Source organism: Capsicum annuum, chromosome 1, assembly GCF_002878395.1.
Source record: "Capsicum annuum cultivar UCD-10X-F1 chromosome 1, UCD10Xv1.1, whole genome shotgun sequence".
Lineage (NCBI taxonomy): Eukaryota > Viridiplantae > Streptophyta > Magnoliopsida > Solanales > Solanaceae > Capsicum > Capsicum annuum.
In genome coordinates, this window is record NC_061111.1 from 18,004,409 (window position 1) to 18,025,372 (window position 20,964).

At 35.1% G+C, this 20,964-nt stretch overlaps 1 long non-coding RNA gene across 1 annotated transcript; it reads left to right on the forward strand.

Moving 5' to 3' along the window:
- The first annotated feature begins 3,272 nt into the window (after nucleotides 1-3,272).
- Nucleotides 3,273-5,536, forward strand: LOC124886445. The gene is made up of 2 exons (XR_007043619.1): nucleotides 3,273-3,384; nucleotides 5,210-5,536. It is a non-coding gene; the product is annotated as an uncharacterized LOC124886445 (long non-coding RNA).
- The last annotated feature ends 15,428 nt before the right edge of the window (nucleotides 5,537-20,964 follow it).

The window sequence follows — 20,964 nt, forward strand, 5'->3', positions numbered from 1 at the left end:
ATAAAAGTTACTACCACTTTTCACCAAAAGACAGCAAAGAGCATATAGGCAGATCATATCATGCCAAAGAAGAAATTACAAAAGTCCTTTGAAGATGATACGTCCATTCTTCCTGGTGGTATTCTATTTTCCATTCTGGTTAGACTTCCAGTTAAAGCTTTATTTCGATTTCAATCAGTTTCTATGTCATGGAAAACTATAATATTCGACAAAAATTTTAGAAAGGCTCACCGTAATCAATCCAGAGCATTGGGCCGTGAAAAGTTGTTGTTACGACAAAGGTTTTCTTGTGATTTTGTGTTTAGAGATCCCGAAAGTGCCCAGTTAGTTATGATGGATGAGAAACAATTGTTTCCTACGAATTCTTTAGTTGTAGGCTCCTGTGATGGCTTGGTGCTTTTAAAGAACGTTAGGGCCTACAAAGTTTTTGCCTTGTGGAATCCATCCACAAGAGAATATCGAATTATTGAATGTCCTTATGTTTCAAAGAAAAACCTCCAAGTGCTTGTGGTTTGTGTTATGATTCTAAGGTTGACGATTACAAGATTATATTAATTTATAGCTTGTTTTATGCTGTATACTCTTTGTCTATCAATTCTTGGACACGAAAAGTAAGTTCCGCTTATCCAGAACTACGGACTAGATATTGGCCCTCTGAAGGGATTACCACTCAAGATTGTTTGTTTTGGTCTCTAGAAGAGGATAGAATCATATTCAACCGATTCGTATGCACAACTTCTACAATCTTATACTTTGATCTGACTTTAAATGAAGTGAAAAAACTTCCAATATCGAATTTAGATTTTGTATGGAGGGAAAAACAAGAGCAAAGAATTGCATGTATGGATTATGCAACAAGATGGTTGGAAACGGTTAGTGACCCTTTGCAACTTGCCCAATATTTGCAGCCTGTTTGTAGTATTTAACAGGCTTTTGTACTGCACAAAAATGGTGAATTTCTCTTTGAAGGGTTTAACAATGGACTTTCCATCTTTTATCCTAAACAACAACAATTTGTCACAGTATGTGACGCTAAAGTGAGTTTTTCCATAGCTTCAATATGTTTGGATACTTTATATTTTTGGAGAGCCACCGCGATGCGCAAAAGGAAGCGATCGACGATCCCTTTAACAAAACATGAAGGTCAAGGCCAGAAGAAGTTGGAACAAAAAGTATGAAAGCCAGCATCAACAGCAATTTGGATTCATCATCATTATATTGATCCTTGTTCTTTCTATTTATTTTATTTTTTTACCTTTATTTACTAAATATTTAGTTTTTTCAGAAATGTTTTCCTTCTAAAAATATGTCTCGGGGTTTCTTTATAATGTCAACGAACTTTGAAATTAAGGTACATCCCACAACATTACATTGCATGTATATTACTGAAATTTAATTAAAGTTCTTAAAAATGACTATTTATTAATTTCTTTAGCTAATGTCCTAAAGGGGGTCTATTAACATCACTGTCCAAACTTTATATCATTTGACTCTTAAAAAAAATAAAAATATAACAACTATAAATGAACGGAGGAAGTATTAACTTTCTGAAAAAAAAAGAAGAAGTACGATTACTTGTTATAATTATACTTCCTAGCAGCAATGGACTTCAATATTAGTCTCGTAATTATAGAAAGAAAAGTTTCCATTAATTTGTTTGTTCTTTAGGCCTCTAACTTCTACTAATATCGTAACAATTTTCTCATGAAAAATAATATTTATACAATAGCAAAATTTGTAATACAAGTTTGAGGTCGGTCGTAGTACTGTATTTTGTCCAAATTTTAAGTTTATAAATAATATTGTTTTTACATACATAGTCGACTTTATATAACAAGTTGGTTACTGGCTATAAAAAAAGAAGTTGGTCACTTATTTTTAATTCTAGGTAAATTACAATCAATACTCGTTATAGAAATCAACTTACAATCACCTTTTTATTTTGAGTGACCTAATTGAATGTTAACTTTATTTTTACATACATATAACATAATTATTTATAAACCCTAATAAAAGTTGCCACTTTTCTCCAAACGGAGGCAAACAAAACATCGGCCGAAATAACGCCAACAAAGAAGAAACTACGAAAGTCATTTGAGATGATAAGTCCATGCATTCTTCCAGGTCATGCCATATTCTATTTTCCCATTAGTTGCGTCTCAATCATATTAGGGGTTTAAAGCTAAATTCTAATAAGGCGTCTATATATATCTGTGTGTATGTGCGCGCGAACGAACGCTAAGAAAGATTTTTTAGCTTTTTAAGATGCAAAATTATTGATAAATTTTTTGTAGTCGATATCCGTATTTTTTAATAATTCTTTTCCAATTGAAAAACTAGCTAATACATTCAATCTCTCTTGAATTTATACTAAGGAACATTCCATGTCTACTTAGTTCTTTTTCTTTTGTTTGAAAAAGATGGTTGTTGTTTTTTATACTAACAAAAAATTTTAATATTTTTTAAAAATATATAGTATATTAGCTATTTATATACTAAAAATTACACAAATATGAAAGTATTGGGCCTCCATATGGAGCCCTGGACGATTGTCTAAGTGGCCTAATGGACGAGACACCCCTGCTTTTAATTAAATGTTTATTTCGTTATCAATCAGTTTCTACGTCATGGAAAGCTATAATGTTGATCAAAAATTTAGAAAGGCTCATCGTGATCAATATAATCCAGAGCATTAGGCCATAAAAAGTTGTTGTTACAGCAAAATTTATCTCGTAATTTCATATTTAGAGACCCGGAAAGTTCTCAGTTAGCTTTGATGGATGAGAAACAATTATTTCCTGTGGCCTACAAAGTTTGTGCTTTGTCGAATCCCTCCACTAGAGAATATCAAATTTTTGAATGTCCTTGTAACAAACTTCTCGGTCGTTTTTTAAATTTTCTTATATTCCCTATTTTGGCTCTCCTCATAGTTGGTGTACATGAAGTATGATTCACGGAATGAGTAGTATCAATTCTTGAGGTATTCAAAAGTGATTTGAGTCATTACTTAGGTTCTTGAGCTTTAATAAAGGTTAAGCTTGATCACGGTCACCTTTTTTCAAGACGACCTCAATTTAGAATTTTGATATTTTTAATAGGTTCGAAATGTATTTTTTTTAAGTCAATTTATAAATTTAATTTATTTCTACGAAGCTCAAAACTAATTTCGAGCATTTTAAAAAGTTTTGAGTAATTTAAATAATTAGTTGAAGTAGTAGTTTAATGAGTAAAAACCACAATCTTCTTTTATTTTTCACTATCAGATATTATGTGACTTTCAATTAATAGGGTTCAACCTTTTTGGCATAAAGAAAAACGAAAAAAAAAAAGAAGGGGGCAAAACAAAAATTATTGCGGCGTCGAGGGATGAAGAACAAGCTTCAGGTGATTTTCTGTGTTCGTATTAAATAGTTGTGGGTAGCATATTAATGAATGATGAATTTTGAGAATTAGGTGGAATCAAATATCATGCAAAATCATGGTAATGATTACAACAATCATTAGGGAATTAGTGGAAAAATTTAATATATTAAAATGTTAGGTAATGATTGTCAATCATTGGCACTAATGTTAAGGTTCATGTGAATACGAGGGAATCTGAATTTTCGTACATTGATTACGTTGCTTCAGATTTGAGTATTAGAGAAATTAAAATTTTGGTCAGGAAATTTTAGAGTAGGAATTTATAAATGAGTGTTATTAGGTTTATACGTTATTAGGTTTATACTCTTATGTAGATTATATATTTGAACAAATTTTGGTCATTTGAGAGACTTTACGGAAGGGCGAGACCATTGTAAAGTAGCTTGCATTTGGTTTCTTTGATTGAGGTAGGTTACGGTTTAATTGGAGTTTAGACTCAACTTAATTGTGCGTATGCTCCTAAATTGGATACTTGTGAATTGGTATTCGGACATGCTTGAAATTGTTGATATTTGGATTGTTGATTCGTGTATAAATATTTATTGAAAATTTATTTGATAGAATTGTCTTATGACTTTAAGTGTACTTGAAAACTTGGTACATTGTGTTGTATGTTGTGAGGTTGTGTAAATTGATATTGATAATACTTGTTTATATTTATGTTGGATCGGGTACCACGTCGGTACGTTTATATTTATGTTGGATTGGGTAACATGCCGGTACGTTTATATTTATGTTGGATCGGGTACCACACCGGTATGGTTCATGAACATAGATTGTTCGCTCCAGGTCATGACTATTTGGGCAAGAATAAGTCCCATAGCATGTGTGTACATATTTGCGTTATTTCTGTGGATGTTTTACACTATGGTTGATACTCTTGATGGTTATGTGGCTTGTTTGTGAGCACTGTTTGACCTGTTGTTGTTGTATTGTTGATTCATTGAATATTTGTTGTGTGACGATGTCTGTCTACTTGTTATTTGATTTATGTTGTGTACATGCTATTAAATTGAGTTGACCTATGATACATACCAGTACATAATGGTTTGTACTGATACTATCCTGTACTCTTCTTTTGTTGAGTGCAGAAAGTATTCTAGGCTCAGACATGACCTCATCTCTAGAGTTAAATCTTGATCCAAGGGTGAGCACTCCGTCTCCAGGCTGCCATGGGTCATCTTATTTGTTCTTGTCCATCTTTCGGGCAATGAAACATTCTTTATTTACTTTATTTTTGGATATCACTTTAGATATGATCTTTGTTAGTAGTTCTTGTACAATGACTTTCAGGTCCTGGGAATTTTAGTAAGTAGTTTGTTTGAAAATCCGCCTTAATAATAATTAGTCCTGGATATTTGTTATTATGTTAAGTTTTATAATAATATTATCTAATATTGACTAAGTATTTGGGTAATGGTTCAGTTTAGATGGTTCTCCCGTAGGAAAATTAGTGTGGGTGTCACTTATGACTATTTGGTTCGTGACAGTCCTTAAGTGAAATAGAATAATAGGAAAAACCTAATGCTTGCGGTTTAATTTGTGTTATGATATGATTACAAGGTTATATTAATTTATAGTTTGTTTTATGTTGTGTACTCTTTGTCTAACAATTTCTTGGACATAATAAAAATAAGTTCCGTTTATCCAGTACTACCGCGTACATATTTTCTCTGTCAAGGGATTACCACTCAAGAATATTTATATTGGTCTCAGAATGAGAATGACAGAATCAACCAATTCATATGTACAACAACTACAATCTTATACTTCGATATATCTTCAGGTGTGGTGAAGTAAAAAACTTCCAACATCAAAGACTACTATGGAAGGGTGCCTTAGTGTATATGGAGGGAAAAACTTGAGTAAAGAATTGGACGTATGAATCATCTCTACAGGCTGACAGTCGATAGAAAATGCTGAGCAAAGCTGCTGGCTTGAAGAGGGGGGCTAATCCGTAACATCAACTGCAGAAGAATGAGGTTCGACAAGATGGTTGGAAACGTTTAATGACCCTTTGCAACTTGCCAAATACTTGCAGAAGCTTTGTACTATGGAACAAACTTTTGTATTGCACAAAAAATGGTGAACTTCTCTATGAAGGAGGGTATAACTATGAACTTTACCATCTATATCTTAAAACAACAACAATTTATTACGAGTGACACTAAAATGAATCTTTCCATAGCTTCAATATGTTTGGATACTTTATATTTTTGGAGAGCCACTGCGAAGCACAAGAAGAAGCTATCGACGATTCCTTAACCCATGAAGGTTAAGGTGAGAAGAAGTTGTTACAAAAATTGTGAAAGCAGCATCAATGACAATTTGGATTCATCACCATTTATCCTTTTACTAAACTATCGTTTTTCTCAGAAAAATGTTTTCCTTACGAAAATATGTCTCGAAATTTTTTTATAATGTCAAAAAGTTTCAAAGGACGCCCTCGAAATAATTGTGCAAACGTATATCCTACAACATTAACATGGTTAAACTTTTAAAGTTTTTAATTGCATAATTCATTATGTTCTTATAGGGGTGTTTGAAAATTTGTTATACAGGCATTATACACTCCTATATAGTATTATACAAAATTTTGGTTTTTCTCTTACAATAATGTTTAGAAATTTGATATACAATATTATACACCAACTATACAACATTTTTTATAAGCCTATTATATAAAAAATGACTATCATTTTCTTTCTTGAGCCTCTTCTAAAATTTAAGGGAAAAAGACATTGTATAGGCTTTTTTTTAAAAAAAGAATAGCCCAAGTTTGGGCATATGGACATATAATGTCCAATCGGGTAAAAAAATGCCACTTTCTGGCCATTTGCTATTCTTTTCCAATTTGGGTCATTTTGGCCTACGTAGTCCATATACAGTTCATATACAATACTGATAGTCTATATACAATATTGATACAGTATATTCAACTTGGACAATTCAACCCTTTTAAAAATATTTCTATTTTTTTTTGCGGTAAATTTTTTAATTGATCAAATATACTGCTTTATTTTTTATTGTTTAGAAATAATAATTAAATTATATAAAAATGATATAATTGTTAAATAGAATATGTATCTATATAAGGTATATGTATAGAAATTGTATAGTTCTATCAAATATGCATATGTATAAAATATATATATAAAAAATATATAGAAAGTGTATGAAAATTATATAATTGTTGTATAAAACGTGTAAAAAAAGTGTACAGTTATGGTATAAATTGTGTATCAAAGCTGTATAATTTTCGTATAGAATATTTATATGTATAAGATTTGTATAAAAACTGTATTGAATGTGTATAGAAACGCTATAGAACAAGTCAGTAAATTGAAATGACTAGAAAGTGAAATTTAAATTCCACGGTCTTTTCATGGAAATAGTTTAATTTGAAGTGTCGTTTCTGTCATTTCCCTAATTAACTCACATTTAGCTCAAATTTATTTTATATCACTTCAAATTTAAGTTTTGATCGAACTCCTCTTGATATTTAGAATCAATTGGAACAACATCCAATTCAAATAACTAACAAACTCGAAAACTCCAGATTTGGAATTTAATTAAAATCTACTCCAAATTACTTCATGTTTTCATGATAAGATCCCCAAGGTTTCTCTTCTGACCAAGCTTAGCAAACAGGCAAGGTCAGTAATGAGCTAGTTTTGTTTTGGTAGCATTTTAAAATATGAATCTATTTTAATAGCATTGGTATTTCAATTACCTTATTTCATTAATAAATACATACGCTCCCATAAATCTTTCAATTTTATATAGTTACATCATTTGAAAATCAATATATATTGTATATATACTGTCTGTTCATTTATCAACTAGACAAAGGATAATCTTTTTTCAGTTTAATTAGTAGCAACATACATGTGCTACATTGTTGACTGTTGTTGTGTTTAATAATTAATGAAGAAACAGTATATATAGTAATGTAGCAAGTAATAAGAATGGTAGTGTTATAACGGGCTAAATTACAAGATATTCCCCCCAAAAATAATATTAAAGAAAGCTGAAACCAAGCATGTGCAATCGCTATTAATTATTTAACCAAATGTCAGTACAAAACACTTTAATCATAGTAACCTGCCTAGGTGTTTATTAATTAGAGGTCTCGAATTCAAATAGTTGGAAATGAAAAATTTATCTTGGGAGGTCCCAACAGTGCTCTCGAAATTGGCCATACAACGAGCGAATCCAAATTTAGTTGAGCTCAAATACAAATATCAGATATCAAATAAAATCCGAGAAAAGGGAAAGATGTTTTTGTACTTTTTAAGGACCGTCCTTGAGCAATTAGAAAAGGCTAGGCGAGACAGGTCCTGTTAAATCACCACATTAAGATCCTTTAAAAAGCAAACGTAATTTCCCTTTTAAATTAAACATAACTATTGCACGACTAAATAATTTTCTTTCCTTATGACCTCTCCCACTCTCTCAAGAATATAAATGTACAATTTGTAAGAATTTAATCATGTAAAAAAGTTGAATGGACATGCAAGGGAAAGATCAATCATCAACCTACATTGCTTTGATGTAATGTAACATTCTATTATTCCAAGCACAACACTTTGTAGCCATGTAATCATATTATTAGCTTACATCTCCATAACATATATTCTTTCATTAACCAAAAAACATATATTCTTTCTATCTCAATTTAAATTTCTATTTTGTTCAAAATGATTTATAGTAATACAAATATTTATGACTTAGTTTAGACTATAAGTTTCAAAAATCTTCTTTTTATTTTTAAACTTAGTGTGAAATATCTTCACATAAATTGGGACTGCAAAAGTGATTTCTTTCGCAACAGTGTGTATATACAACCTTATACAAATCACACACACATATTAACAATGTTCGTCCTTGTTATAATGAGGTATAATAGTGTATAACATGTGGGCGATGCAATTTTATTAAATTTAAATCTATATAAAATTTGAATTATATTAAATTCAAAATATATTAGTCCCGAATAAATATTATGGATTAATATAATTGAATTAATTATTTAAGTCCAAATAGGTATGGATTTAAATAAGGTCCAATATTTATTGGGTTAGTTCATTAATTTGGGTTATAAATGATGAACCACTTTACTAAGCAAAAAATATTGCCATATTCTAGAGGCCCAAATAAGCGCCACGTGTCAAATGACGTGGCATGCCAAGTCAAGTGAAGGAGACAATAGGATCGTGCCACATGTGAAACTGATGCAGCAAGCCCATGAAATAAAAGCCCATAAAAGGCACCACACCACTTAAATCTGATTGGTCAAAGGAAATCCATATTCATCATGACTCTTCCTTTCCTACAACTATAAATAGGGGTCTCATAATTCAGAAAAAGGGACCCCCAGAATTTTAACAGGTAGCAAGAGAAAACTCATGGATCAAACTCCACAATTTCTCTAAAAAAGCTCAAGCATTCAAATCAAGCTCATCAAGATTCAAGATCAAGACCGCAATATTCAAGAACAAGCTCAAAAGCCCTTGAATTCAAGCACAAGTCAAGATCAAGTCCCTCAAATCAAGAAATCAAGTTCAAATTCAAGATCAAGCTCGAAGCCCTTGAATTTATATTTGAAAAGGCGAATCAGAGGATTCATAGAGATTGTAACACTCGTATTGAAATTAATAAAATTGATTGTTGCAATATTTTCTTGTCTCGAATTATTTATTTTTGGCCTCAAAAATTTTATTGTCCAACAAATTCTGGCACGCCCAGTGGGACAATCTCTACCTCTCATCTCAACTTTTCATACTTCAAAGTTTAAGAACAACAAAATGACTTCCAAGAAGGTCAATTCTCAATCAACTGCTTCCAAGGATGCAGATTTAAAGTTCTCTGCTGAAGTAGAAAGCATCCTTGGTGTTACTTTCGGAAGCCTGGGAGCTGTCACAAGAAGCAAGGCAGGCTTGCTAGGACAACAAACACATCCAGTGTTGTCCGCTCCAGCTCCAGTTTTTGGATCTTCAACCCCAAAAGGAACGAAGTCCAATAAAAGTGCTTCGGAAGGAGGAAGCAGTGTGGCAAAATCACTTAAGAAGACTCTAGCTCTACTTGAACATTCCGGTTCCAAATACTCTGGCGCAAAGAGCGATGATCGTTCAACAAATGCGTCATCTCTACTTACACCACAGAAGCTGAGCACTTCAAGGATCAACTTATGTGAAAATCCATGTTACTCTCCAATGTCTCCGATAATCATGCAAGCAATGGTAACTGATGCCTCGTCTATGGAGGAACAATTTGCGAATCTAACAAAGGCAATTGAAGTCCTGACTAACTATATTCAGAATCAAGAAGTTAGGATTGATAAGATAGTGGATAGGGTGGAAGGCTTGATAGAAGGAGAATCTAGCCATCCACCGGGAAAAGCTCCAGAGGTTCATAAGATAGAAAATTTTGTGAAACAAAAACACCATCGACTAAAGAGGTGCAAGTTTCTGCTGAGGGAATGATCCCGATTGGGCAATTGAGGAAATTTATTAAAGGGACCCTCAAAGACAAGTATGATGTTGTCACCAAGTTTTTCCTTGCATATGCCAAGCCTTACACTGCAAGAATAGATAGCCTCAAAATGCCTGCTGGCTATCAACCCCTTAAATTTCAATAATTTGAGGGCAAAGGTAACCCAAAACAACATGTCGCACACTTTGTCGAGACATGTAATAATGCTGGAACTTATGGTTACTATCTTGTCAAACAGTTTGTTCATTACCTAAAGGAAAATGCCTTTGATTGGTATACAGACCTCGAGCCTAACTCCATCGATAGTTGGGAGCAATTGGAACACAAGTTCCTAAATCAGTTTTATAGCATAAGATGTACAGTGAGCATGATAAAGCTCGCAAATACTCGGCAAAGAAAGGATGAGCCAATTATCGACTTCATCAATCGATGGAGAAATGCGAGTCTAAACTACAAAGATAGGCTCAGTGAAGCTTTTGCAATAGAGATGTGCGTCCAAGGAATGCACTGGGGACTTCTCTACATCTTGCAAGGAATTAAACCAAAATCCTTTGAAGAGTTAGCCACTCGTGCTCATGACATGGAGTTGAGCATGTCTTCTACTGGAAAGTAAGGAGCGCCTATTCATGACCCTCAAAGGGGAAAGAAAAAGCAGGAACCCGAAAAATGGGGTAAGTTTGTTCCTAAAAATGAAAACAAAGAGTCCATGAATGTTGATGTGTCTCTTGTGAAGGTCACCACAAAGGTAAGCAAGAAGCAAAGTGTGAAGACGACTTCTGGAGCTCGTCCGAATCAAAAAACTTTAAAGGAGATGCAAGAAAAGGAGTATCCCTTCCTTGATTCTGATGTTTCTAAGATTTTCGATGAACTCCTTGAGCATAAGATCATTGAACTCCAAGAGATGAAGCATCCCAACGAAGCTGGAAGGACCAATGTCCCTAATTATTACAAATATCATAGGCTCGTAAGTCATTCTCTGGAAAAGTGCTTTGTCTTTAAAGATAAAGTCATGCAACTGGCAAAAGAGAAGAAGATCTTCTTCGATGATGAGACGGCCAGTTCTCATCAAATATCTATTACTTTTGTCTCGCTCGACCCAGTCCAAATATGTGTTGAAGAGTATAATGAGAAAATATTAGATCCTGACAGGTCTTCAGTTGACGAAGGCAATGATAAAGGTTGGACTCTGGTGATGAGGCGCAGACGCATGAGGATGAGTCTGTAAAAGGAGTTATCCGAGCATCCAACCAGAAGAAGAATGGTAAAAAAAATAAGGAAACAGAAGTTGGTTGAATTCCTAAAGAAGATGAGGGTGACTGAGGTTCACCACCAAAAACCTCAGCGTCCGGTGACTTTAGAGGAATTCTTACCGAGTTGGTTTCATGTAAAGACTATCCAAGTCAACCTTGAGGCGTCTTGTTTTAATACCTCCAAAGAGGGGGCAAAGGGCGAGAATCTACCCATGGAGGTTCCTTCACCTTCAGGAAAGCTTGCTGAAACTCTTGGCGAAGAGGCACATGTGTGTGATACAAAAATCACGTTCACAAATAATGATCTTCTGCTTGGAGAGGCTCTACATAACCATTCCTTATACATGGTGGGTTAAATTCTAGGAAAGAAGATCAATAGAATCTTGATAGATGATAGGTCTGGAGTCAACATCCTACCTATCCGCACGATGAAAGAACTTAGCATCGCTACTAGCAAACTGGACAAAAACCATATAATGATCCAAGGCTTCAATCAAAGGGGTCAGAGGGCCATGGGATGTATCAAGTTGGGGATTCGTATGGATGATTTTCAATCAAACCCATTGATGCATGTGATCGATGCCAAAACTTCATACAATATATTGCTTGGTAGGCCTTGGGTGCATGGGAACAAAATTATCTCATCCTCTTACTATCAATGCTTGAAGTACCTCGAAGAAGGAGTGAAAAGAGAGATAGTTGTCGATGACAAGCCATTTACAAAAGCTGAGTCACATTTTGCCGATGTAAAATTCTACTTAAAAAAGCATGTTGTGGATGAGAAAAAGGTTGAAGATGTCAGCAAGACCAAGTATGATGATCTTACATCTAAGAAGGTCGCGGTGATTGTCGAAAAAGTTGCCACCAAGAAGCCTCTCTCCACTTCAAATAAAGAATACGTCGCTTTTATGAAAAAAGGTAACTCCCATTCTTCATTACGTACCGAAAGTAAGGAAAGAAAAAGATCACCCATCGGATTCCCAAGATAATGTGCTAAAGAGGCTAAATTTACCTATCAGGAAGATTGATGCAATAAATCCATCCTCAAGACTTCTTAAAGAGTTTGTGGATCAAAATCTACCATAAGATATGACACTCCCTACGAAACGTATGAAGGATGGCTTCGATCCAAATGTATACAAACTATTTGTAAAGGCTAAATACAATCCAAATGAGCCATCAAAGTTGGGCAAACTTCCATTGGAAGGTACGACCAGGCAGGAATGTGAAGGCCTAGGATATATGCAACTAACTCCAATTCGCATCTCCATAAGAAGGGCAGTTAGCAATTACATCACTGTAGAAGAAGATTCCACTGCATCCAATAAGAGGGCTTCTATCTTTGACCAACTTGGAGAATCAACTACAAGAACTTCTGTGTTCGAAAGGTTATGACCTCTAAATAAGAGTAAAAACAACAAATATAAGAGGAGTCTTCAAAGCACGATGATGCACTCTTCACTAAGAATACGGAAGGATTTCTAAAATTTGATTCCTTCTAGAATGAAGCGACAGACGGAATTGGTAGTTTCATGCAATGAGGTGCTAAAAGCAAAGGCACATACTGTGGTTTATACCAAGCAACGCGAAGAAGATGAAGAGTGTGTTGGCTCCTCATATCATGTTATGACCCAGAACGAGAAAGATGTCTCATCTCAAATAAAGGTTGATGAAGAGATAAAAGATTCCTTTTGGTGTTATCATATATCCATCAACGATGATGATCCTCAATTGGATAAGATGCTGGAGATGCTCCATCGCAACTTGAAGAAGGAGTAAAGGCCGCAATAGATCCCTTGAAAGAAGTTAATCTTGGAACCGATGAAGAACCAAGACCAACTTACCTGAGTGCGTTTCTAGAAGTGGATGGGAAATTGCTTATATGGGCATGCTCAAAGAATATATGAATGTATTTGTCTGGATCTATAAGGAAATGCCTGGCTTAGATCCAAAAGTAGCGGTCTATCAGTTGGTAGTTAAGAATTGTGCCCGTCTTGTTAAGTAAGCCCAAAGACGCTTTAGGACGGAGTTGGTTCCACTGATCGAAAATGAAGTTAAAAAACTCATTGAATCTAGCTTTATTCGTGAAGTCAAATATCCCACGTGGATTTCAAGTATTGTTCCAGTACGGAAGAAGAATGGCCAAATTTGAGTTTGTGTTGACTTTCGAGATCTCAACAATGCCTGCCCTAAAGATGATTTTCCAATCCCCATACCGGAGTTAATGATTGATGCCACCCCCAGTTTTGAGTCAATGTCCTTCATGGATGGTTCATCCAGCGACAATCAAATCCGTATGGTGCCAAAGGATGAAGAACTCACTGCATTTCGTACGCCCAAAGGTATTTAGTGCTACAAGGTGATGCCTTTTAGTTTGATGAATGCTGGCGCCACTTATCAAAGGGCTATGTAGAAAATCTTTGACGGCCTACTCCATAAAAATATTGAATGCTATGTGGATGATCTAGTTGTGAAGTCAATAAAGAGAGACGACCACTTAAAAGACCTAAGAATGAGTTACTTCGAAGATATCAACTTAGGGTGAATCCATTGAAGTGTGCCTTTGGAGTTACTTCAGGAAAGTTTCTTAACTTCATTGTGCGACATCGAGGAATTAAAATTGATCAAGCCAAGGTCGATGCAATTTTAAAGATGCCCGAACCTCAAAATATTCATGAGCTAAAAAGTCTTCAAGGAAGGCTTGCATACTTATGGAGGTTTATCTCAAACCTGGCTGGAAAATGTCAACCATTTAGTCGTCTCATGAAGAAGGACACTCCCTTCGAATGGGACCAAGCTTGTAGTAATGCCTTTGAGTATTAAATTATATTTAATGAAGCCACCAGTTCTTACGACACCCATACCTGGGAAGCCATTGATACTCTACGTCACGGCACAAGAGAGGTCAGTTGGAGCACTATTGGTTAAGAAAATAGTGAAGGTAAAGAAAACTCACTTTACTATCTGAGCAGAATGATGACACCAAATGAGCTGAAGTATTCTCCAATTGAAATGTTATGTTTGGCATTGGCTTTCTCTATCCAAAAGATGAAACACTACTTTCAAGCTCATGTTGTCCATCTCGTGTCTAGGGAAAATCCCATTAGGCTTGTGATGTCAAAACCAGTACTAAGTGATTGACTTGCAAGGTGGTACCTTTAGTTTCAATAGTTTGAGATTGTGTAAGTTCCCCAAAAGCTTGTAAAAGGATAAACATTGGCTGACTTCTTGGCAGATCACCCAATACCTAATGACTGGGAGCTGAGCGATGAACTCTCTGATGAAGATGAAATGGTAGTTAATGTTAGATCCCCATGAAAGATGTACTTTGATGGTGCCGCGCATTGAGATGGAGCTGGTGCCGGTGTAATGTTCGTCACTTCACAAGAAGAGGTTATCCCATATTCTTTTACCCTAACAAATCGTTGCTCTAATAATGTTGCTGAGTATCAAACTTTAATACTTGGACTTGAGATGACAGTTAGCATGAAACAACTGCAATTACAAGTCTTTGGTGACTCCCAATTGGTGATCAAGCAACTTTTGGGAAGCTATGAAGTCAAAAAGCCTGAGCTACGACTATATCATGATTATGCATAGAAGTTGATGGGGTGGCTTGGAGGAGTAACCTTCCAACATGTTCCAAGGAGAGAAAATAAGAAAGCTGATGCCTTAGCTGCTTTGGCCTCAACCTTAACTCTTCCAAATCAGACGCGAGTTATTATCTGCCAAGAATGGGTAGTACCACCGTCAGATGATGATGTAGAAAATAAGGTTGAATACCTCGTTGCCGTGTCTGAAGCTATAAAAGAAGATTGGCGACAACCTATCATTGATTACTTATGTTATGGGATACTTCCAGAAGATCCAAGGAGAAAGACTGACATTGGAGGAGGAAATTGCTTATATGGACATACTTAAAGAATATATGGATGTCTTTGCCTGGAGCTATAAGGAAATGCCTGGCATAGATCCAAAAGTAGCGGTCCATCAGTTGGCAGTCAAGAATGGTGCCCGTCCTGTCAAGCAAGCTCAAAGACGCTTTAGGCTGGAGTTGGTTCCATTGATAAAAAATAAAGTTAACAAACTCATTGAAGCTGGCTTTATTCGTGAAGTCAAATATCTCATGCGGATTTCAAGTATTGTTCCATTACGAAAAAGGAATGGCCAAATTCGAGTTTGTGTTGACTTGCGAGATCTCAACAATGCATACCCTAAGGATGATTTTCCAATCCCCATACCGGAGTTAATGATTGATGCCACCACTGGTTTTGAGTCAATGTCCTTCATGGATGGTTCATCCGACTACAATCAAATCCGTATGGCGCCAAAGGATGAAGAACTCACTGCATTTCATATGCCCAAAGGTATTTAGTGCTACAAGGTGATGCCTTTTAGTTTGATGAACGCTGGCGCCACTTATCAAAGGGCTATGCAGAACATTTTTGACGGCTTGCTCCATAAAAATATTGAATGCTATATGGATGATCTAGTGGTGAAGTCAAGAAAGAGAGACGACCACTTAAAAGACCTAAGAATGGTATTCGAGTTACTTCAAAGATATCAACTTAGGATGAATCCATTGAAGTGTGCCTTTAGAGTTACTTTAGGAAAGTTTCTTGACTTCATTGTGCGATACCGAGGAATTAAAATTGATCAAGACAAGGTCGATACAATTTTAAAGATGCCCGAACCTCGAAATATTCATGAGCTAAAAAGACTTCAAGGAAGGCTTGCATACTTAAGCAGGTTCATCTCAAACCTGGCTGGAAAATGTCAACTATTTAGTCGTCTCATGAAGAAGAACACTCCCTTCGAATGGGACCAAGCTTCTAGTAATGCCTTTGAGAGTATTAAATCATACTTAATGAAGTCACCAGTTCTTGCGGCACCTATACCTAGGAAGCCATTGATACTCTACGTCACGGCACAATATAGGTTAGTTAGAGCACTACTGGCATAAGAAAATAGTGAAGGCAAAGAAAACTCACATTACTATCTGAGCCGAATGATGACATCAAATAAGCTGAAGTTTTCTCCAATTGAAATGTTATGTTTGGCATTGGCTTTCTCTATCCAAAAGATGAAACACTACTTTCAAGCTCATGTTGTCCGTCTCGTATCTAGGGCAAATCCCATCAAGTTTGATAAACAATTATGGTTACAAATCTGTTCCTCCCTTGATTCTTTTCTCTTGATTTTTTCCATAATTCGAGGGCCGTTGGTGGCTTATTCTCGAATATAGAATGATATTTTTATGAATATCCCATAATTTTTTGTGGGATATTAGATATCTCGATCTTTTTACGAATACCCATCAGCTTATGGGATATTCAAGATGCCTGTTTCAGTGAACATGTTACCCTTTAAATAGGCGAGATTTAGGGTAAAGTAGCATTCTAGAACTCTAACAGAATTTGTATTCTTATTGAAGAGTTCACATATTTTAGATGTCTATTTCAAGGCTTGTTGAAGTGTAGATTTGATGATGAGTCTTAAAGTACCAATAGAGCTTCCATCTTTTTGTGGTGGCTACAGATTTGCAGATCTGATTTATGAGAGAAGAGATGAAGGGCAGATTTGGTCCCACTATGCGTGCCAATTTGTTGGACAGTAAAATTTTCGAAGAAGTGCTTATTCATGACCCTCGAAGGTGAAAGAAAAAGCAGGAACCTAAAAGATGGGGCAAGTTTGTTCCCAAAAATGAAAACAAGGAGTCCATGAATGTTGATGTGTCTCCTGTGAAGGTCACCACAAAGGTAAGCAAGAAGCAAAGTGTTAAGACGACTTCTGGAGCACGTCCGAATCAAAAAACTTTAAAGGAGATGCAAGAAAAAGAATATCCCTTCCTTGATTCTGATGTTTCTTAGATTTTTGATAAACTCCTTGAGCATAAGCTCATTGAACTCCCAGAGATGAAGCGTCCCAATGAAGCTGGAAGGACCAATGACCCTAATTATTGCAAATATCATATGCTCGTAAGTCATCCTATGGAAAAGTGCTCTGTCTTTAAATATAAAGTCATACAACTAGCAAAAGAGAAGAAGATCTTCTTCGACGATGAGATGGCCAGTTCTCATCAAATCTCTATTACTTTTAGCTCACTTGACTCAGTCCAAATATGTGTCGAAGAGTATAATGAGAAAATATTAGAGCCTGATAGGTCTTCAGTTGACGAAGGCAATGATGAAGGTTGGACTCTGGTGACGAGGCGCAGACGCAGGAGGATGAGTCTGCAAAAGGAGTAATCCGAGCAGCCAACCAGAAGGAGAATGGTAAAGAAACCAAGGAAACAGAAGTTGGCTGAATTCCCAAAGAAGACGAGGGTGACTGAGCTTCACCACCAAAAACCTCGACGTCCGGTGACTTTAGAGGAATTCTTACCAAGTTGGTTTTGTGTAAAGACTGCCCAACAATCATTTTATTAATTTCAATGCGAGTGTTACAATCTCTATGAATCCTCTGCTTCACCTTTTCAAATATAAAACTGTTGTTTTTTCATATTTTTATTTGTGGTTAAAATTTATTTTCCATGAATTTAAATTATGTTGCAAAAAAATTGGCACGTACAGTGGGATCAAATCTGCCCTTCATCTCTTCTCTCATAAATCAGATCTGCAAATCTGTAGCCACCTTATAAAGATTGAAGCTCTATTGGTACTTCAAGACTTGTCATCAAATCTACACTTCGACAAGCCTTGAAGTAGGGGGTATGTGTAGACATCTAAAATGTGTAGAATCTTTAATAAGAATCCAAATTCTGTTAGAGTTCTAGAAGGCTACTTTACCCTAAATCTCGCCTATTTAAAGGGTAACATATTCCCTGAAACAGGCATCTTGAATATCCCATAAGCTGATGGGTATTCGTAAAATGATCGGGATCTCCAATATCCCACAAAAAATTATGGGATATTCATAAAAAGATCATCCGTAATTTGAGGGCCGTCAGTAGTATATTTCTCGAATGTATGAAGATTTGGATATGAATTTCTTCATAATTCGAGGCTGTTAGTGGCGTATTTCTCAAACGTAGGAACATTTGAATTTGATCTCCATGAAAGGAGGGTTTGTCCATAATTCGAGGGCTATCAGTAGCATATTTCTTGAATGTATGAAGATTTAGATATGAATTTCTTCATAATTCGAGGGCCATTAGTGGCGTATTTCTCAAACGTAGGAATATTTGAATTTGATCTCCATGAAAGGAGGGTTTGTCTTGTTGATGTATTTGATTATCAAGAAGAGAGGGTTTTGATCTTTATGAATATCCCATAAATTTGTTGGGACTTTTTAGATTTTTGATCTCATTGTGAATATCCCGTGAATTTGTGGGATACTGGAGATGCCTCTTTAAAGGGATATTTCCCCCTTTATATAGGCATAATTTAGGGTTTAGGTTGAGTAGCCATCAAGCTAGATTTAGGGTAAAGTAACCCCCAAGAACTCTAACCAAAATTGAACTCTTTTTGTAGAGTCCACAAAATTTCAATGTCTACAAATGCCCCCTGTTTTAAGGCTTATCGGAGTGTAGACTTGATGAAACTCAAAGACGAGTCTTGAAGTACTGCTTCTATGTTTATGATCCTGCGGCTACAAATTTGCATATTTGATTTATGAGAGAAGAGATGAAAGACAGATTTAGTCCCACTGGGCGTGCCAGAATTTGTTGGACAATAAATTTTTTGAGGTCGAAAATAAATAATTCGAGACAAAAAAATATTACAACAATCAATTTTATTAATCTCAATGCGAGTGTTACAATCTCTATGAATCCTCTGATTCGCCGTTTCAAATATAAATTCAAGGGCTTCAAGTTTGAATTTTCGCCGTTTCAAATATAAATTCAAGGGCTTCAAGTTTGATCTTGAATTTGAACTTAATTTCTTGATTTCAGGGACTTGATCTTGACTTGTGCTTGAATTCAAGAGCTTTTGAGCTTGTTCTTGAATGTTGCGGTCTTGATCTTGAATCTTGATGAACTTGCTTTGAATGCTTGAGATTTTTAGAGAAATTGCGGAGTTTGATCCACGAGCTTTCTCTTGCTACTTGTTAGAGTTCTGGGGGTCCCTTTTTCTGAATTATGAGACCCCTATTTATAGTTATAGGAAAGGAAGAGTCATGATGAATATGGACTTCCTTTGACCAATCAGATTTAAGTGATGTGGCGCCTTTTGTGGACTTTTATTTAATGGGCCTGCTACATCAGTTTGACATGTGGCACAGTCCTATTGTCTCCTTCACTTGACTTCGCATGCCACGTCATTTGACACGTGACACTTATTTGGGCCTCTAGAATATTATAATATTTAGGGCTTAGTAAAGTGGGCTCATCATTTGTAGCCCAAATTAATGGACTAACCCAATAAATATCGGACCTTATTTAAATCCATACCTATTTAGACTTAAATAATTAATTCAATTATATTAATCTATAATATTTATTCGGGACTAATATATTTTGAATTTAATATAATTCAAATTTTGTACGAATTTAAATTTAATAAAATTGCATCGCCCACAAATGCCCCTTACTTCAAGACTTGTCGAGACATTTAACATTTTGGAGACTAGACTTGAAGTATGATTATTTAAACATATTTTCTTCGTGCTTCAATGATTTTTCATACATAAGAACACCTCATTAAAAAACTATAAAGTCAAACCATATTGACATTGTCTCTCAAAGCTCTCTTATTTTTTTTCCACGAATCTCTATACTTAAGACCCGTTGGTGAGGCATGATATCCAATTTTAAATAGTTTTGGAAGTCTTTTTCATTGCTTTACTTAACCAGGAATAAAACTCTTCCGATTTAAACTTAGATTGGATAAGGAAACAACCTCCTATTTGACTTTGTGTGGGAGAAGAAAACAACCTCCAATTTGAATTTGTATGTTAGAAGGAAATCAACCTCCAATTGGAATTTGTATGGGAGAAGGAAATAACCCCCAATTTGAATTTGTATGGGAAAAGGAAATTACCTCCAATTTGAATTTGTATGGAAAAAGGCAATAATCTTCAATTTGAATTTGGAGATGGAAGCTATCCCAATCTGAATTTATATTGGAGAAAGAAACAATCTCCAATTTGAATTTGAGATGAAAGTTATTCCAATCTGAATTTATATTGGAGAAGAAAACATCCATCCTACCATTCTATAAAAGGAGGTAGTTTCTCCACCTTTTTAATATCAATTTTGGGGTTTTCAAGTCATCAACAATATTGAGGTAATTTCTTTCCCTCCTACTTTTTCTTATTTTCGTCACTTTTTTTCAGCACAGTATATTAGTGGTAGAAAATTCATATCTAATTATAGAAATATCAAAATTATGAACCGTTTGATATTCCATAAACTAGACTTCGAGATCTATAACATATCCAAAATTCATCTTTAAATTCCTTCAATATAAATCTCGATAATTTTTTTAAGTTAGCCCTGAATTTTATCATGCTGAAAATTTCAGATTTGCGCGTCTTTACTAAAACTTTGATATCTTAAAGTAGGAAGGATGAAATCACAAGCCTCTTAATTCTTATGAAACTAGATACAAAGATATATAAAATATCCAAAATTCATAATTTAATACACACTAAATATTTTCAGGTGTTATCCCAAAATCAACATTGAGTTTTGATGCATCAACAATTTCAGATTTATGCTACATCACCAAAAAATTATATCTCAATGTGAGAGTATCGAAATTATGATCCGCTTGATCCTACAGATGTAGGAAACATGCACGTATAATATATCCAAAATTTCTATTTTACAGTTTTTGGATTGTTCCAGATGATT